This window comes from Xiphias gladius, chromosome 2 (assembly GCF_016859285.1).
Source record: "Xiphias gladius isolate SHS-SW01 ecotype Sanya breed wild chromosome 2, ASM1685928v1, whole genome shotgun sequence".
Lineage (NCBI taxonomy): Eukaryota > Metazoa > Chordata > Actinopteri > Istiophoriformes > Xiphiidae > Xiphias > Xiphias gladius.
In genome coordinates this window covers 8,820,469-8,835,740 of record NC_053401.1, presented here as the reverse complement: position 1 = coordinate 8,835,740, position 15,272 = coordinate 8,820,469, and the positions used below count along the sequence as shown (strand labels likewise).

The 15,272-nt window shown below is 40.7% G+C and overlaps 1 long non-coding RNA gene across 1 annotated transcript in view; it reads right to left on the bottom strand.

The window, feature by feature from the left end:
- Positions 1-7,866: 7,866 nt before the first annotated feature.
- The window catches only part of LOC120801852, a 64,780-nt gene continuing 57,374 nt past the window's right edge, over positions 7,867-15,272 (bottom strand). The window contains exon 4 of the long non-coding RNA XR_005709145.1: positions 7,867-8,279. This is a non-coding gene — a long non-coding RNA (uncharacterized LOC120801852). The remainder of the gene's footprint in view (positions 8,280-15,272) is intronic.

Here is a 15,272-nt window from a genome sequence, read left to right as displayed (position 1 = left end):
CCGAGTCTGGAATGACACACTCTGTGGTACGACAAAGGATACCTCTGGTGAGGCACTTCATTACTTCTCTTCAGCTGAATTACAGACCGACATTACTGCTACGTAGTACAGCAACGCAGATACCAAAATGCATCAAATACACTATCCATTGACTTGATTCTTCCTTTCGAAAGCTTGTTTGAATTTTTGCTGTTGGGGCATCTATTGTTGATCATGTTTTAGTCATTGCTTGCCTTGACTTGACTCAGACATCTCTCATTGACTAGTCACCTGTTCAGAGGACTATTCATTTGTAATTTTAATGAATCATTCTGTAAAGTGGCATCGTGTCCCGGATTAATATACGTACAGTCTATGTCACTGACAAGCCTACAGCGTTTCACACACACGTTCTGCTTTAGTTAACATTTAACCCATGTGGTAGTTTTGCGGTTGCACTTAACTACTGTCCGAAAATGGTGGCACAAGTAAGTTAAACTGAAAGTAGTAAATGGAGCGGATCTACCCTCTATTCTATCAAACTGGAAGTCCCCATGCGGTAATTTTAAATGATTGAATTTATTTAAATGTAGAGCTGCAACTAGTAATTATTTTCCTTTACTGATTGCTCTTTCGATTATTTCCTGGATTAATGCATTAATTGTTTTGTCTATAAAATGTTAAAAAATATAAATGTAATGTAAATATGTCAGAGTCAACGATGATGCCTTCAATTTGTTTTGTCTGACTGACGGTCCAAAACCTCAAGTTATTCAATTAACTGTTACACATGACCAAGAAAACCCGCAAATCCTCTCAACTGAGGAGTTGAAACCAGTGAACGTTTGGGTTTTTGTTTTTGAAAAATAACTAAAATAATGAATCTATCATCCAAACAGTTGCCAATGAATGTTCTTGTAATCAACTAATTGTTTCAGCTCTATTTACATGTAATCAGGACAAAGTGATTGTTTAAAATTAATACAGTAAATACAGTACAACATTGTAAAACAATTTTTACTCTGTGGTTAAGTCAAAGACAATTTTCGACAGAAAGTTTCTAATTAAATTTTTCATCTTTTTCCGCAGATGTATGTGGGTGGGTGTCAGTGTGTTGACACAGATTTGTTGCACACTTTACTACTACTGCTGCTGCTTCCTTTTCCAGACCCTCTACAGCAAAGTGAGGATTTGCAGTTTGTGTGCAGTACGAGAATCGTCGGTAATCCACTGATAACATCCATTAGATGCTGTAAATGAACTTATTTATTTATCTATTCCATGGGTGTGTAAAACTCTTATTCGGCTCTGAAAGGATGAAATATTTTGGTAGGAGAGATATTTGATATCTTCAGTCTGATTAACAGGAAGATGAAAAATTCTACCATCAATCGGATTGGACGTGACAGTGGCAAGGTCCTTCTGATTGAATGTTTAACTGCTGACAGTGAATGATGAGTCATCATAGGCAGAATCACCCACCGCCAGTGGCACCCTTGGGTCGATTCCTCCTCAGATGAAATCACCAGTTGAGTCGAGGGTAGACACGGATGGGACATCAACAGCGGGGAAAAATTGGAATGGGCCAATTTTGTTTAAAACGTAATCTGTATTTAAATGTATTAACGGAAAATGACAGCAAATTAGCATATCCAGGCAGCCTCTATATGTACCCACTCAGCTGAATGCACTAAAATACGCAGACACACAGATACAGACACACTGCTGCTTACCCCTACAGTTCATTTCATTTCAGTAGTAAGGGACAGCTTAAAATCCCTGAGCTTAGCTGCTCCCTGCACAGCCAGTCAACCCCCCCCACCACCACCACCCCGGATAGCAGTGAATATAAATACTTCTAATAAGAAAAAGTATGTTTGTTAAGTAATTGTATCAGCATGAATGATCACATTTTACAACCAAAATCTTGCGGTAGTGGGCATTGATAAGAACAGCCGGAGCGAATTTGTGAAAAAAATTAAAAATACTTAATAATATTTGAAGGACATAAGGGGTTGGAAGCGGGTTGTCTGTGTGTGTTGCCGTGCAGGGATGAGTAACAATTTGCAGAACAACAATTAATTCATTATTCCGTGTGAAATATTTGATCTGCTCTGTGCAATCTTTCACGTTCCCCACACGACTGAAAGTTTCAACGAATGAGCGAGACAGATTGCCCGTGAATTCTGGCTCTCAAAAGTCACCAGTTTTGTGTCTTCAAAAAGACCAAAAACTCCAGCAGGGCTGTGGTATTGATCACAGTTAGACGCTGAGGCACGAAATACTGCGGACTTTGATATGGCCACATCAGGCACGTCGTGAGAAACGTTTTTATTGTTACCAAATCCTCTGGTTAATTTTCAATATCTAATGTCCTGATGGGCTGTGGCTGCATCTGGTAATCCACAGTTATGTGATTGGTGAATATCTCAATGTAGTGACCTATTTTCTAGTAAGTTAACATGGCTGGCATGCCAGAATGGCTTAACTGATCATATAAACCCACAACTGGATGGTCTGCTGTGTTGCAATAATGTAATTTGTGCTGCTGTTTTGGTACATGAGTATTTATAACTGAACAGAGGCAGAGCAAGTGTGTCTGTATGGTGTCTACTCTTTCCCAGTATATCTGGAGATGTGTGTGTGTGTGTGTCTCTCAGTGTGTTTGTTCCCATGTAGTGACGTGTAAGACAAACACAGCTCGTGGCTTCGAGGAGGAGAGTAGCTGGTCCTTTTATTGTATGCAGCGTTGTCATGGCAACACCATAGAAAGCACTGTGTCTGTAGAGAGGATGTGAACCTCGTGAGAGAAACAAAAGTAGCATCACTCACTCACAACTCCCTCAGTCTACCTCTCTCTCTCTGTCACTCTCTCTAACACACACAGACACACACACACACACACACACACACACACACACACACACACACACACAACACACATACACACACTACCCAGACCTGAATTAATCTAAACAAAAAAAAAACTCAGGAGGCTGTTGAAACAGTCAACTATTGAGGCAAACAGTCTTCACATTAAGGGATATATATCTGGATACAGGAGTGTGTGCTGTGTCCTCCCTGGGGCACACGAACGTAACAGGATGGATGATGTGGGATGTGTGCGTACGTGTGTGTGTGTGTGTTGGGGGTGTACCATTGATCACAAAACACTTTATGAATACATAGTACACATACACACACACACACAGACACACAGAGAGAGACAGAGGACATACAAAATATTATTAACTGTCAACATGTATAATAAACAGGAGTTGTTAGTACAAGCAAAACATACACACACAATCAAAGTGTGTTTGTATATGTGGCTGCAAGTCCCAGACACAAACAATCAATCAATTCTCCACAGACATGAATACTTAGAATACTGTAGGCAAACTTAAAGGAAAGTGGGATGAAAACGAAATTTCAAAATAAAAATTGATTCAATTTGGTGATTTAAATGTGGGCTTACTTTAAGATAAATGCGCAATTTGAAGATTTGTAATGCGGAAAAATACGTAATATATAATATTAGATCAGGAATTGAAACTAGTTGATATTCAATATTAAACTAGGACTAGGCCCAAAAAATCTGATCAAGACTTTCCTACTTATAACTCATTGTAGTCACACATGCCAAATAGAGAGCATTCTTCCACACTCTGTCTGTCTTTCCTCCCTGGTAATAGTGGCCTTGGCCTCGCTGTTGTACAGAGAAATAAGGAGAATAAGAATGAGTAAGAAAGAGAGAAATGGCTGGTTGAAGCAGAACTCTGTTAAATCAACTCAACCACTGTGACTGAAAGAATGCTGATCTGGAGAAAAAAGGGGATGTAGGAATGTAAAATTGGAGGGACGGAGGCTGGGACGGGGATCAGTTTGTTGTAGTATAATCAAAAATGAATGCCCCTGTGAGTTGCAAATAAACACCAGTCTCGGTTTACATTCTGAAATGAGTGAATCCAATGTGAATTGACCGTAACCACAACACGCACCAATGTGTGTCTCTCCCCTGTTGTCAAATGAGAGACGAGAACTGGCAATGACAGGGGTGCAGCTGGGGGACTGGGTGGTTGGGCGGATGGATAGGGGTGGGTGGGTTAGGGAGAGACCCGTGGCAGACAGTGTGGAGGTGGCGGTGCGCCCCGGTAAGAATGTAGGTGACGGAAAATGGACAAGCTTCTTCCACTGCAAAAGACGCGAGTTGTCTGACTGAGAACAGACGTCCAAAGAGGTGAAAGAAACAATCGTCATTTTTTTTGAGGTGTGAAATGAATGTGTAGGATGATGCCCATCTAAGACAGAGAGCGTGAGTGTGTGTGGGTGTGTGTGTCTTGTGTTTTACTCATCAACTGAATGCATCTTAAAGACACAGGAATCTGGTATATTACAGACAGATATTACAGACCTCTAAAGACTCTAATTTTTGTAAACTGGAGTGCAATAGCTGTTAAAATGTAAAATCATCTCAAACAAGGGGGAAATCTAAAATTTATTTTCACCATTAATAAATCTGCTGATTATTTTCTCAATTAACAGATCAACGGTTATGTCTACAAAAATTGGGAAAGCAGTGGCAAATGCCCATCACAATTTCCAAGGGGTCAAGTTGACATATTCAGATTGCTGGATTTTCTTAGTCTTCTTATTTCAAAAGCTGTAACCACTGATTTTAAAAAATATATTTTTCTTTACAAATGGCTTAAACAATAAGTCAGTTATCCAGGTTTATTTTCTGCAAATCGATTAATCGGCGAATTGTGTCAGCTTTATTTCAAACAGCACACTTTATGGAGGAATTTCATCTTTCATGGACATTTTTCGTGATCTTTCATGGGTTTAATAACAGACACAAGTCTGTCAGGAGGAGGGGAATAAACAACTGCTCTGAAAATAATGCAAGCTGCAATATAAGTTTAAGTATATAAGTTGTTTTGTCTTTGACTGCAATTTACATACAAACCTGTTGTAGAATACAAAATATTTTCTATGTGCAAAGTAATTTTTTTCCCCAGTATTTTTCATTTATTATTGTGTACGACCAATTATTTGAATATGTGAAAGCGGCTGTCACGTGTCCTTTCTCTGATCTAGAAAACTAGGGATCAAAATGGCAGCTCCCATGGTACATGTTAATATTATATAATACCAAGATGCATATAAAATTTCAATAATAACTTCAGTTTTTTGGCAGTGAAGCCAATTTTGCTGTGCGTAAACCTAAACATTACCATGTTTGTTTGTTTTTTGGACATTTCTGTGTTTTAATGTCCGTGTGTTTGCATATAAAGACTTTTTGGGGGAACTGATTACTGGTGATATGAGAGGCACTATAAATATGCCTTACTATCAGGGGTACCGGATTAGCGAGATTCCCCAACCTGATTCATCTTCAGTCCGTCAGTTGCAGCTTGCTGCTGATACTGCACAAGGAATTCAGCCCTCTGTCACACATTCTTTGTGGGAATATTGAAAATTTCTGACTTATATCCAATTTCCATCCAAGGAAAAAATGCATGTGACTGGGTAACATGACTATGTGTGTGTTTGAGTGTGTGTACAGTAGATCTCTGGGGGTCTGTCCTGAACTGACCCCAGTTAAGTGATAACATCATTATTCTGCACAGCCGCTACCTCCAGCCTGCCGTTTCCAAGGCAATGAACAGAGCCACTCACATTCCACCTCAAACGCATTACAAGATATGTGTGTGTGTGCGCGCATTGTGTGTTGGTCATACAGTACATGTGAACGGTAGTGTCTGTCTGTAGTTTATATGAGAGTATGCACTGTGCATGCATGAGCATGTGTCTGCAGGGGGTGGGTTGTTCATGTTTAACAAACCATAATGGTCAATGAGTCCAGATATTTTTCCACCTTTATATTTTCTCTCTAATGTAGAAAGGGTAAATGCTTATCTGTGTGCGTATGACCGTCTAATGGAAGGCTGAAAAGAAATCTGTATCAACAGTAGCCAGATTCACAGAGCCTCAGGGCAGGAGCGAAGAAAAACCCACACACATAAATGCAATCGCATTGTGGCTGCTGAAACACACAGCGCAGATAGTATGTAATACACTGACTGCCCCCGTCCTCCCTCTGTGCATGCCTGTCAGCTGCTGATACAGGAATTCAGAGGACATTTTACAAGCCGCTGTGCTGACACCGAGCATTTTCCACTCAAAAACATTTTTAACCAGCTCTCAAATTAGTGAGAAGCCGGCCATAAGTATATTTCTGTGGGTTTGTGTGTGCGTAGGGCTGGAAACTCCTGCAAGGTCTCCAGGTAATGAGAACCAGGCCAACTCGACTCGGGTGTTGCCTGCTGAGATATTGTGTTCCCATTATACACTTGCCTTGGAATCTTTATGATGGATTTAATTGGATAGAACAAGCAGGAAGAGGAATGTGAGTTTGTGTGTGTGTGTGTGTGTGTGTGTGTGTGTGTGTGTGTGTGTGTGTGTGTGTGTGTGTGTGTGTGTGTGTGCCTGTAGGTTTTCTTTACAGCTGTTTGGGTGGTTATTGATCAGTAATTAACTAGGGCTAAATTGCTAGAAATGCCCCGTGGAGTCCCGCCAGACACATTAAGGTTCAGTTGAGGAGAAAAGCAAACATGATTTAAAATTTAATGCTTGGAAATACATTTAACATCAAATAAATAAGTAAGTTGATTAGTTAATAAGTAGGTTAAACTGCTGAATCACGGAGATGAGATTATGCAAATATGAAAATGAATTCAGACTAGAAACAAGAGTGTATGTGTGTGAGGGGAGGGCTTCTGGTTTAATGTCTATTGACAGTGCTGTCACAGGGCTGTGGGTGTGTGTGAGAGAGAAAGCACAAGACCCTGTGTGTACAAACAGTGCGTTAAGAGCTGCAACAATTAGTTGATTAGTTGACAGAAAAATTAATTGGCAACAATTTTGGTAATCGATGAATTGTTTTAGTCATTTTTTAAGCAAAAATGCCAAACATTTTCTGGCTCCATCCTCTAAAATGTGAGGATTTGATGCTTCCAGAGTAATGAAAAAAAACATTAATAGCTTTGCCGTATAATAAAACAATAAGACTTTGGAGAAAAGGAGGAGACAGAGGCAAGAGATGGAAATAACAAAAGACGAGACAGAGTTTTTCTCAAAGGCTGTGGGCTGCACATGATACAGGTCGGTTTTCATCGAGCAATGGAAACATGATTTAAGGGGCAAAGGCCAAGCAGTGTGTGTGTAGAGGGAAATGTGGACAGCCAACAAAGCACACAAAGAAATACATTTATAAATATCAAAGGAAAAAGGGTGAAAAATTTAGATCTGGGACTAGAGTTCAAACTAAATTAAATGGCTTAATGATATCAACTCTATATGAGGAGCTTGGGAGTCACGGTGTTAGCAGACGAGACTTGCAATGTCCTCAAGGCAAAACTTGAAAGTAAAGCTGGCTGTGTTCTAGAAGAGAAAGGCAGAGCAACTGCAAAGCGACACGACGACGAGACTAACAGGTGCAGGCCTACTGTATTTTGGCTACGTGGGCTCAAGGAGAGCAACCGGACAGACGCCTGAGCCCCAGTTGGCTCTTAAGAGTGCACGTGCCTGGACAACATTAAAAATATCCAAATTTGTATCATATTTCTTAGAACAAAATTGAGAGTGAATAGTTGTTAACATCAGTAAAAGTCTGAAAAGACCATTGTAAGCTGCGTCCTTAAAAATGATGTTGACTGAAGGCTATAAAGATGGAAAAATGGTAATCTCAAGGACATTTCTTATTTCTACGCTCAACATGAACACTGTTACACAAACTGCAATTTCATACCATTTAATGCCAACAACAGTAGTTACTTCAGCTTCCCGTGATGGCAAACATTATTCATTCATTTTGCCCTTAGAGATAAAGCTCTTCTCTCTTGTGTACATGTGTGTATACATAGACACAGAGGTCTTTCAAAGCTATCACAATAAACTGTTCATGCTGAGAGTTCATCATTTTCCATTCATGTTGTCTTGGGCTCGTAGCATTGTGAATATTTGTTGATACAAACAATATACTGTATGTGTATTTAAGCATGTGTTTGTGTCATCACAATGGAGGTACATGGTCATTTGTGTATCAACTCTCTCTTTGTACATCCTCTCTATAAATGCCGTAAATGAGAAGATGATGACTGGTCTGCAAACAAGTAGACAGCAGGTAGGAAAAAGAAACATACCCAAGCTTGGGCAACAGCCAGGCACGCTGGGATTGTTGAGTCTCTGGGCAAACAGATGTCCCTCCAGAGCAGCCGTGGCGTTGAATATACTGCCTAGCAAGGAAAAAATGTGCGAATGAAAGTGAAAAAAGCAGGGAAGATGTGAGAAAAATACACATTGGAGTATGCGATGACAATGTGTCGAATGCCAGGAAGAATGGACTTACATCTAAGGGTCATTTTCGCTCGTTCCACTTTGAGTGAAATGGATGTTTTATCCATAACAGATTTGTTCAACATTTGGGGAAATATGTTTATTTGCTTTCTTGCCAAGAGTGATACCACTCTCATGGCTGTATGACAAAAATGAAGCTCCAGCAAAAGCTTAAATTTGTTGTTGATTAATTGCCTGTCGGTATACTAACTGAATAACGAATCCTTTCACTAGTATACAACTAACACATATCCCGCTCTCAGTTCCAACACCTTTACATAATGTACCTGCTCTATTGTCTTTTTTACAATAGGTAAAGAAATCATCTCTTGTGTTGATCCTAATAAAAACCGCAGTGTCAGATTTTGGGCATGTAGTTTTTTGGGGTTTTTTTTTGCTGTTTGCTGCCTTGGGAACTTTTCACAGATTTAGTTTGCAAACTTTAGGCTCAGCAAATTCTGTTTATGTAAGTAGAGAAAAGTGGATGAGGAAAAACTACAGAGGATTTTAGATTCAATTTGGGTGGCAGATCTGTGAAGATGCAGCCCGTGGCAATGTCCTGTGGGCCTCCCACACAGCCAGAAGCCAAGTAGCTGTGTAGGAGTGAGATAGACTGATTGAAATTCGCCTCAAAGCACAGCTCTGCCTTTGCTGCCATGCAGAGGGTTGACTTTGTCCGATTACTTTATGAGGTGAAAAGAACAGGCTGCGCTCACTTTCACTGGACCGTTATCTACTCTTGTTTTACTGACTGCTTTGTGCATCTGCCTTGACCTGTGGGATGCAGCGTATGTTTGTGTGGTAGGAAGGAAAGCGAGAGACTTACAGAGGAACATACAGAAGAAAAAGAAGAAGAAAAAAAAACACAGAAGAGCGAGGACGCCACTAATTGTAAGAACAGGTAAAAGCAGTGTTTTTTTTAAAGACTTTTGCTTGGTACTCTTGAAGTAAATTTCTCAGCTGGGACTGATTTTGCTGGGTGTTCTGTATTCAAACCTAAAAAAATATGCAGCTGCTTTTAGCTGCATGATTGACAGGCCAGTGATTCACTCTTACAGGAAAGCTGTGGCAACAATAATATGGCAGGAAATACTTTTAAAGGGAATTACCCTTTTGCAATGGAAGATCAACTGTTGTTGAAGCTGTACATTGCTTCGGAATTGAACAGAAAACCCTCTTTTCATGACCACAAATGATTGGAATACACTGCATCTTTTGATTTTTCACTCCTGAAACAATTAATGTGAAATAGATGTTCGTGTGACCTGAGAACCTCATTAACTGTGTTTATTATCATCTAGAGGTAGTTTACCTGATCACACAGTGACTGAATGAAAAGCACATTTTCTATGCTACGTTCAGTCAGTTCCTCCATCTCGCCAACTGGGAATAATCTAATATTATCCTTCCAGTTTATTTATTTTCTCTCAAATACAGAACATAAACACCTTTTATTGGGTCTAGGGAGTTCATAGAGGGCTCCTAATAAAAGTATGGTTTAGATTAAAGCACTCTGTGTGAATGTGTGTGCGTGAGAGAGAGAGAGAGAGAGAGAGAGAGAGAGAGGAGGAGATGGTGCAGACAGAGATGGCACAGTTGATTCTATCACAGGGTCTACTTCCTCTCCACAGGCTTTCTGCTTCCTGTTGTGTTGCCATGGTGCTGCATACAAAAGAGGACAAGCTACTCTTCTCCAGGAAGCCATAAATAATTGATTGGCAAGTGGCTTAATCAGCCCTGAGGCTGCCTGCAATTCCACAGCTAATTCCACAGCTGGCTATAAATAACTCATTACGCTAATTATGGTATGTGAGCACAGAGCTAGCCTGCGAGCGCAAACACAGTCAAGCATGACTTCTGTGGGTTCAAACACGGTGTCTGTATGGCAATGTTCAAGTTAGAAACCTCCATCAGCAGCAGCAGCCAGTACTGTTAGTTCTCCTGCTAAGATGAAGCAGTGAGAGGAGTAACTTTCACTTGTGCCTGGAAACTTTTTTGAAACTAAAAGTCTGCCTTCCTGACGGCCCCGGCCGAAGGTTATGTTCAAATTATGCTTGCGGCAGATTATTGTTTACTAAAGATAAACTGCTCAGATGAGCCTATGCTTGACAAGGACATTGAATGTGATTCCCCATGACATCGACCTATCAGAACTCTCTAACCATGACAGGCATCTCCCTGCTGTGACTTTGACACATCTCAGTACCACTCTCATCTTGATGGAGCCTGTCTTCCAGACAGCCAGCGGTGACAAGAGGGTTCAGATGATTGTAAAGTAGAAGGAGAAGCACTTAAGAGACCTGGGAGAGGTCTCTCTCCTCTGGGCAAAGCAATAATGACCTTACTGTCTCTGTCTCTGTCAATAGCACTCCAGTCTATTTCAATCACATCCAGACTTCCTGCTAATGACAGGAAGGTTGATAATGCGCAGGAAAGAGTCACAGAGCGCACTGTGAAGGCTGCATCTTGGAAAACACTCCCAACTTCAGATGTTTATTGCCTAAGATGCAGCACAAAACTTGCTGACGTCAACATCCACGTTTGACGGATGGTTAAGGATGGTAAGCGATCGAATCAAAAGGGAGCACTCATACAAACAAAGACACACAACCTTTTAGTACAGTTAGTTCCTGGGGGCAAAGTGGTCCTTCTTGGAGACCTTCTATTATAACCTGCTACCACTAATGCAGTCTTCTTCCACAGAATCGCAAGGTCGCCTACCCTCCACTATTCATCCTTCACTCTTCCTGTTCATTTACAAACACACAAACATCCAAAAAGGGAAAATTTAAAGCTCCCATGGCAAAATCTTTTGACTCTTTAAGAGCAGCCTAGGACAGTGTACTTTGTTATGTAATGGTCTCATGGAACAGGTTATGACAGGTTCGACCATGAAATGCTGTCGGATTTTTGAAGATATAGAGAATATTACGTCAAAGCGGAGACCCAACTATTGTACTAACTTAAGTGTAACTATGATTTAGTTGATGCACTTATGCAGTGGCTTTAGGAATGGCACTGTTGTTCTGTCTGTTCGTTAGTCACTTTGATCCAGACTGAAATATCTCAACAACTACTAGATTAATTGCCATGAAATTTGGTACAGATATTTAATGTCCCCAGAGGATAAATTGACTTTGACTATACTCTTACTTTTACTCTAGTGCCACCAGCAGGCCAAAGTTTTCCTTTATTTAGTGAAATTCATGGTTCCCAGACAATGAATCCTCACGGTGAAACACCTTGACATTGCATGACTGATGGGATGGGTTGTCATGAAATTTGGTACAGATATTAATGGTCTCCACAGGATGTATTATAATACTTAAGTGATCCTCCACTTTTCATGTGATGCCATCATCGGAAAAATACTAGGCCAAATACTTTGGTTTATGACCAAATATCTGCCAAAGTAATTGCATTCCTTCCAGCCTCAGCTGTACTCTGTGGTCAGTGCTAATAAGCAAATGTCAGTATGATACTGCTTAATCAAGATGAAGGTTATCATCGTAAATATTAGTAGAGCCTAACAGAGCAGCTAGAGTGACTATACACTGTTGTTGAAAGTGGGGTTCTAATGCATTATCTGTAACCTTGTGTTCAGATATCAAGTGTCTTTGTTCCAGTCTATAGTCATTGAACAAAGCAGAGCAATATGAATAATTCCATGTAACAGATACAATGCAAGAGAGAGAAGAAAGCAAAAGGGAAGTAAATGAAGAAAAGTTGCTTGGAATAAAATGAATAAATAAAAATGTTGCCTTAAGGCTTTTCTTTCTCTTTTCCTTACAGTGGGTAAATCAGCTTGTGCTATTTAAGAAGCTCTCTCAACAGCGAATCATAACACTTTTCTACTAAATGTAAGTGTTTTTCTGTTTCTTCACTTCTTTTTCTTTTCTTTGGTATTTTTTTCTCAAGTTTTTTCAGTTTTCACATGAGCATGTTAAGGGCACTGAATCACTGAATTTGCACTCCTTGCAACAGATTTCATAATACTGGTGATCTGGGATTTCAGCTGCAGTTGTACTCACTGAAGCCTCTGCATGCATAAAAGTATCAACTAAACGCTTACAATTTACTGTGTAAGAAAAAGTGCTGTCCTAAGGTAGTCCTCTGAAACTTAGTTGCTGCAGCACAATATGAAGGCACTGTGGTGTGTCAGTTAGGTGTGAAGGGAAGATGGCATAGTGCCCCTTTATCTCCAACACCAACCTACTCATCTGGCCTCTCCCAGCACTGTGCCCACTCATGGGGAGGAGGTGGCAGCGGAAAACAGACAGGATGTAATGCCAGAGAGGCAATGACATGAGGCTGGAACCGTGCCAAGCGCTCACTGCCCACATGCATCCTCTGAGGTGGGTTGAAACTGTTTAAATGGGAGGTCGGCAACTAACACACACATCCAATATGGGAATAAGTCAAGCTTGACACTAACATTTTATTAGGTTTGAGCCCAAAAAGTTCAATAACAGTTTTTACGCACAAACATCAGCTCCTACATTGTCTTTATCCTCTGCTCAAACCCACACAGATCAGTAGAGTCAAAGGGTGCAACATTTTGGTGTACGTATACAGAAAAAAATGCCCTATGTTAAAATGATGCAAGGGGCTGCATTGGTGTGGGTGTGCTGCTTCAGGTCCCATGGGATAGAATCCAGGAAGTCAAGCATGAGATGCAGATCTGCAGACCTGTCCTATCAGACACCAATACTCTGACACTTTGGAGAGGTGTCATGGCATCAATTCATTTATCTTTTGTTGCAAGAATTGTGAGGTTAACAGTAGAATTATGCTATTTGTGATACCAAGTCAACTACCGGGAATGTGCGCTTGCCCAAAGAGAAATTGGCTAACACCAATACAATGTCAGTCTGAACACATCAAGTGAAACTAAATAGCGGTCTGATTATCAGGATAGAAAAACAAATAGCTTGATGTAAAGAAGATGGAGGAACAATATTGATTACCTAACTTGAAAAAATGTTAAGTTTAGCCTTATTTTGGCTCCAGTGGAAATCCTTGTTGTTACCGAAATCAAATCTGTAAATTGATCTTTTTAGGACAACTCACACGCATCTTGTTAGGTTCAGCTCTACAATGCCAGACTTGGTTATTAGTCTTGGTATGAACTAAAGATCTTGCCAAGTGGAAATTTTAATTGGTTTGATGGTGATGCTAGACAAAAAGTCAGGTGGTCAACAAAGTCATTGAAGATTCCTCTTCTGGGGACCAAAACAGTTTTTACAACTACTGGACAGATGAAATGTGGTAGAGACATTTCACTCAACCAAAATTGGTTGACAGACTGACAAAACCAACACTGCCATCCTCAGAGTCCCGCTGCAATCATGGCTAGAAACATAACAGCTCCTATTGGAAATGTGTAAATGATCATCACAACAAAATAGACCTGTACCCATCATTTTATGCAAAGGAAAAGAAAATGAGTAGGAGACTTAGTGGCCTCAATATTCTCTGAGACATCCATCAAAAGGCCAGGTTTCAAACAATTGAGCTTTTTTCCCACCTATTTATCAGCTGTTATAAATGACCCCCAGGTGTATTGGGATGGGATGAATAAATCAAGTTGACACATAATGCAACAGAGGATATATATACGTGTGTTCTATTAATAGACCCCCACGGTGAATGTGTGGTGTGTGTACAAATAATTATGCAACCATGCTCAATTACCTTATTTCATGATGACCCAGAGGGTAACGACGCCCTCACGCAAATTGTGAATAAACATTAATTTTAATAGCCGCAACCTGCAGAATGGGTTAACCGCTGGGGATGCATTGTACATGACTGCATCTTAACACTCATCTCAGAAGCTGGGATGCCTTAGACTCTTCAGACCATAAAAGTCATTTTGTTAAGGGTTTAAAAAAAAAAAAAAAAAAGAAGCCATTTGATGTTTATCAAAATGAGTACAAAAGAGCTTGGGGTTAAGGGAGCTGTAGGGGGATGGTCAAAAATAACCAGTGAAGAGGGGAGGGTGACACAAGTAGAGTTATTTCCTTTTCCTGGGGTCATTGCCAAATATGGCCATGGAGCTAGAAATAGGTATTTTCCAGCTCTTTGCAGAGATTGTGCCATCAGTCGTTTGGGTAGAGGTGCATTAGAAATTTTACTGTATTTCCAGTCCAAAAGAGTGTTATTTTCACCCTGGCAAATTGCTGCTAGAGAGTGGGGTCCATCCTGCACTGTGGCTCTCAACATGGGGCTGACCACGTCTCCATCTGTCCTCACTGCTTCCTTCCCAGGGTGCAGGGCAGCACAGAAGAAGTGTCGGTAGGAGATGGTGGGTGGAGGCAAGCTTCAATGTTTACTGGTATTTGGCAGTCAAGAGGGTGTGCGTCGAAAAAAGGGGCTAGAAACTGCATACACGGTGTACACACACGTGCGTTAACCCACCTGACCTTTCTGCCTTGTGACAGTTGTGTTCCTTCAGGACTCACAACAGGCTCTGTATGCACTTGTGTGCTTTTGTGCGTGTGTCTGTGTGACGTAACATAAGCCCTCGCTATGCCCAGATTCTGCACAGCTGGGTTTCTCAGTATTCCAGATTACAATATGTCACCACTTCGCTCTCAGCCCTCCCTCCTGGCCAGCCCAAGCTCCGGTACACTCGCATCAAACAAACACATACACACTGACACAAACCAACTCCTGTGATGTCACTGAATTTGCTTCTTTCTTTGCCTCTCTCTCCATATGCCTCCCTATCTCCATCTCTCTATCATGCATACAAATTGGTTTATCTTTGCTCCTGTCAGTTAGGATCTGCGTGTTTACCAAACCTCCCCTCATCTCTTTTTATTTCATATTTGATTTTTTGGGGGGGGTTTTTTGTGATTTTTCTCCCTCATTGTCCCTCTTTCTCATTA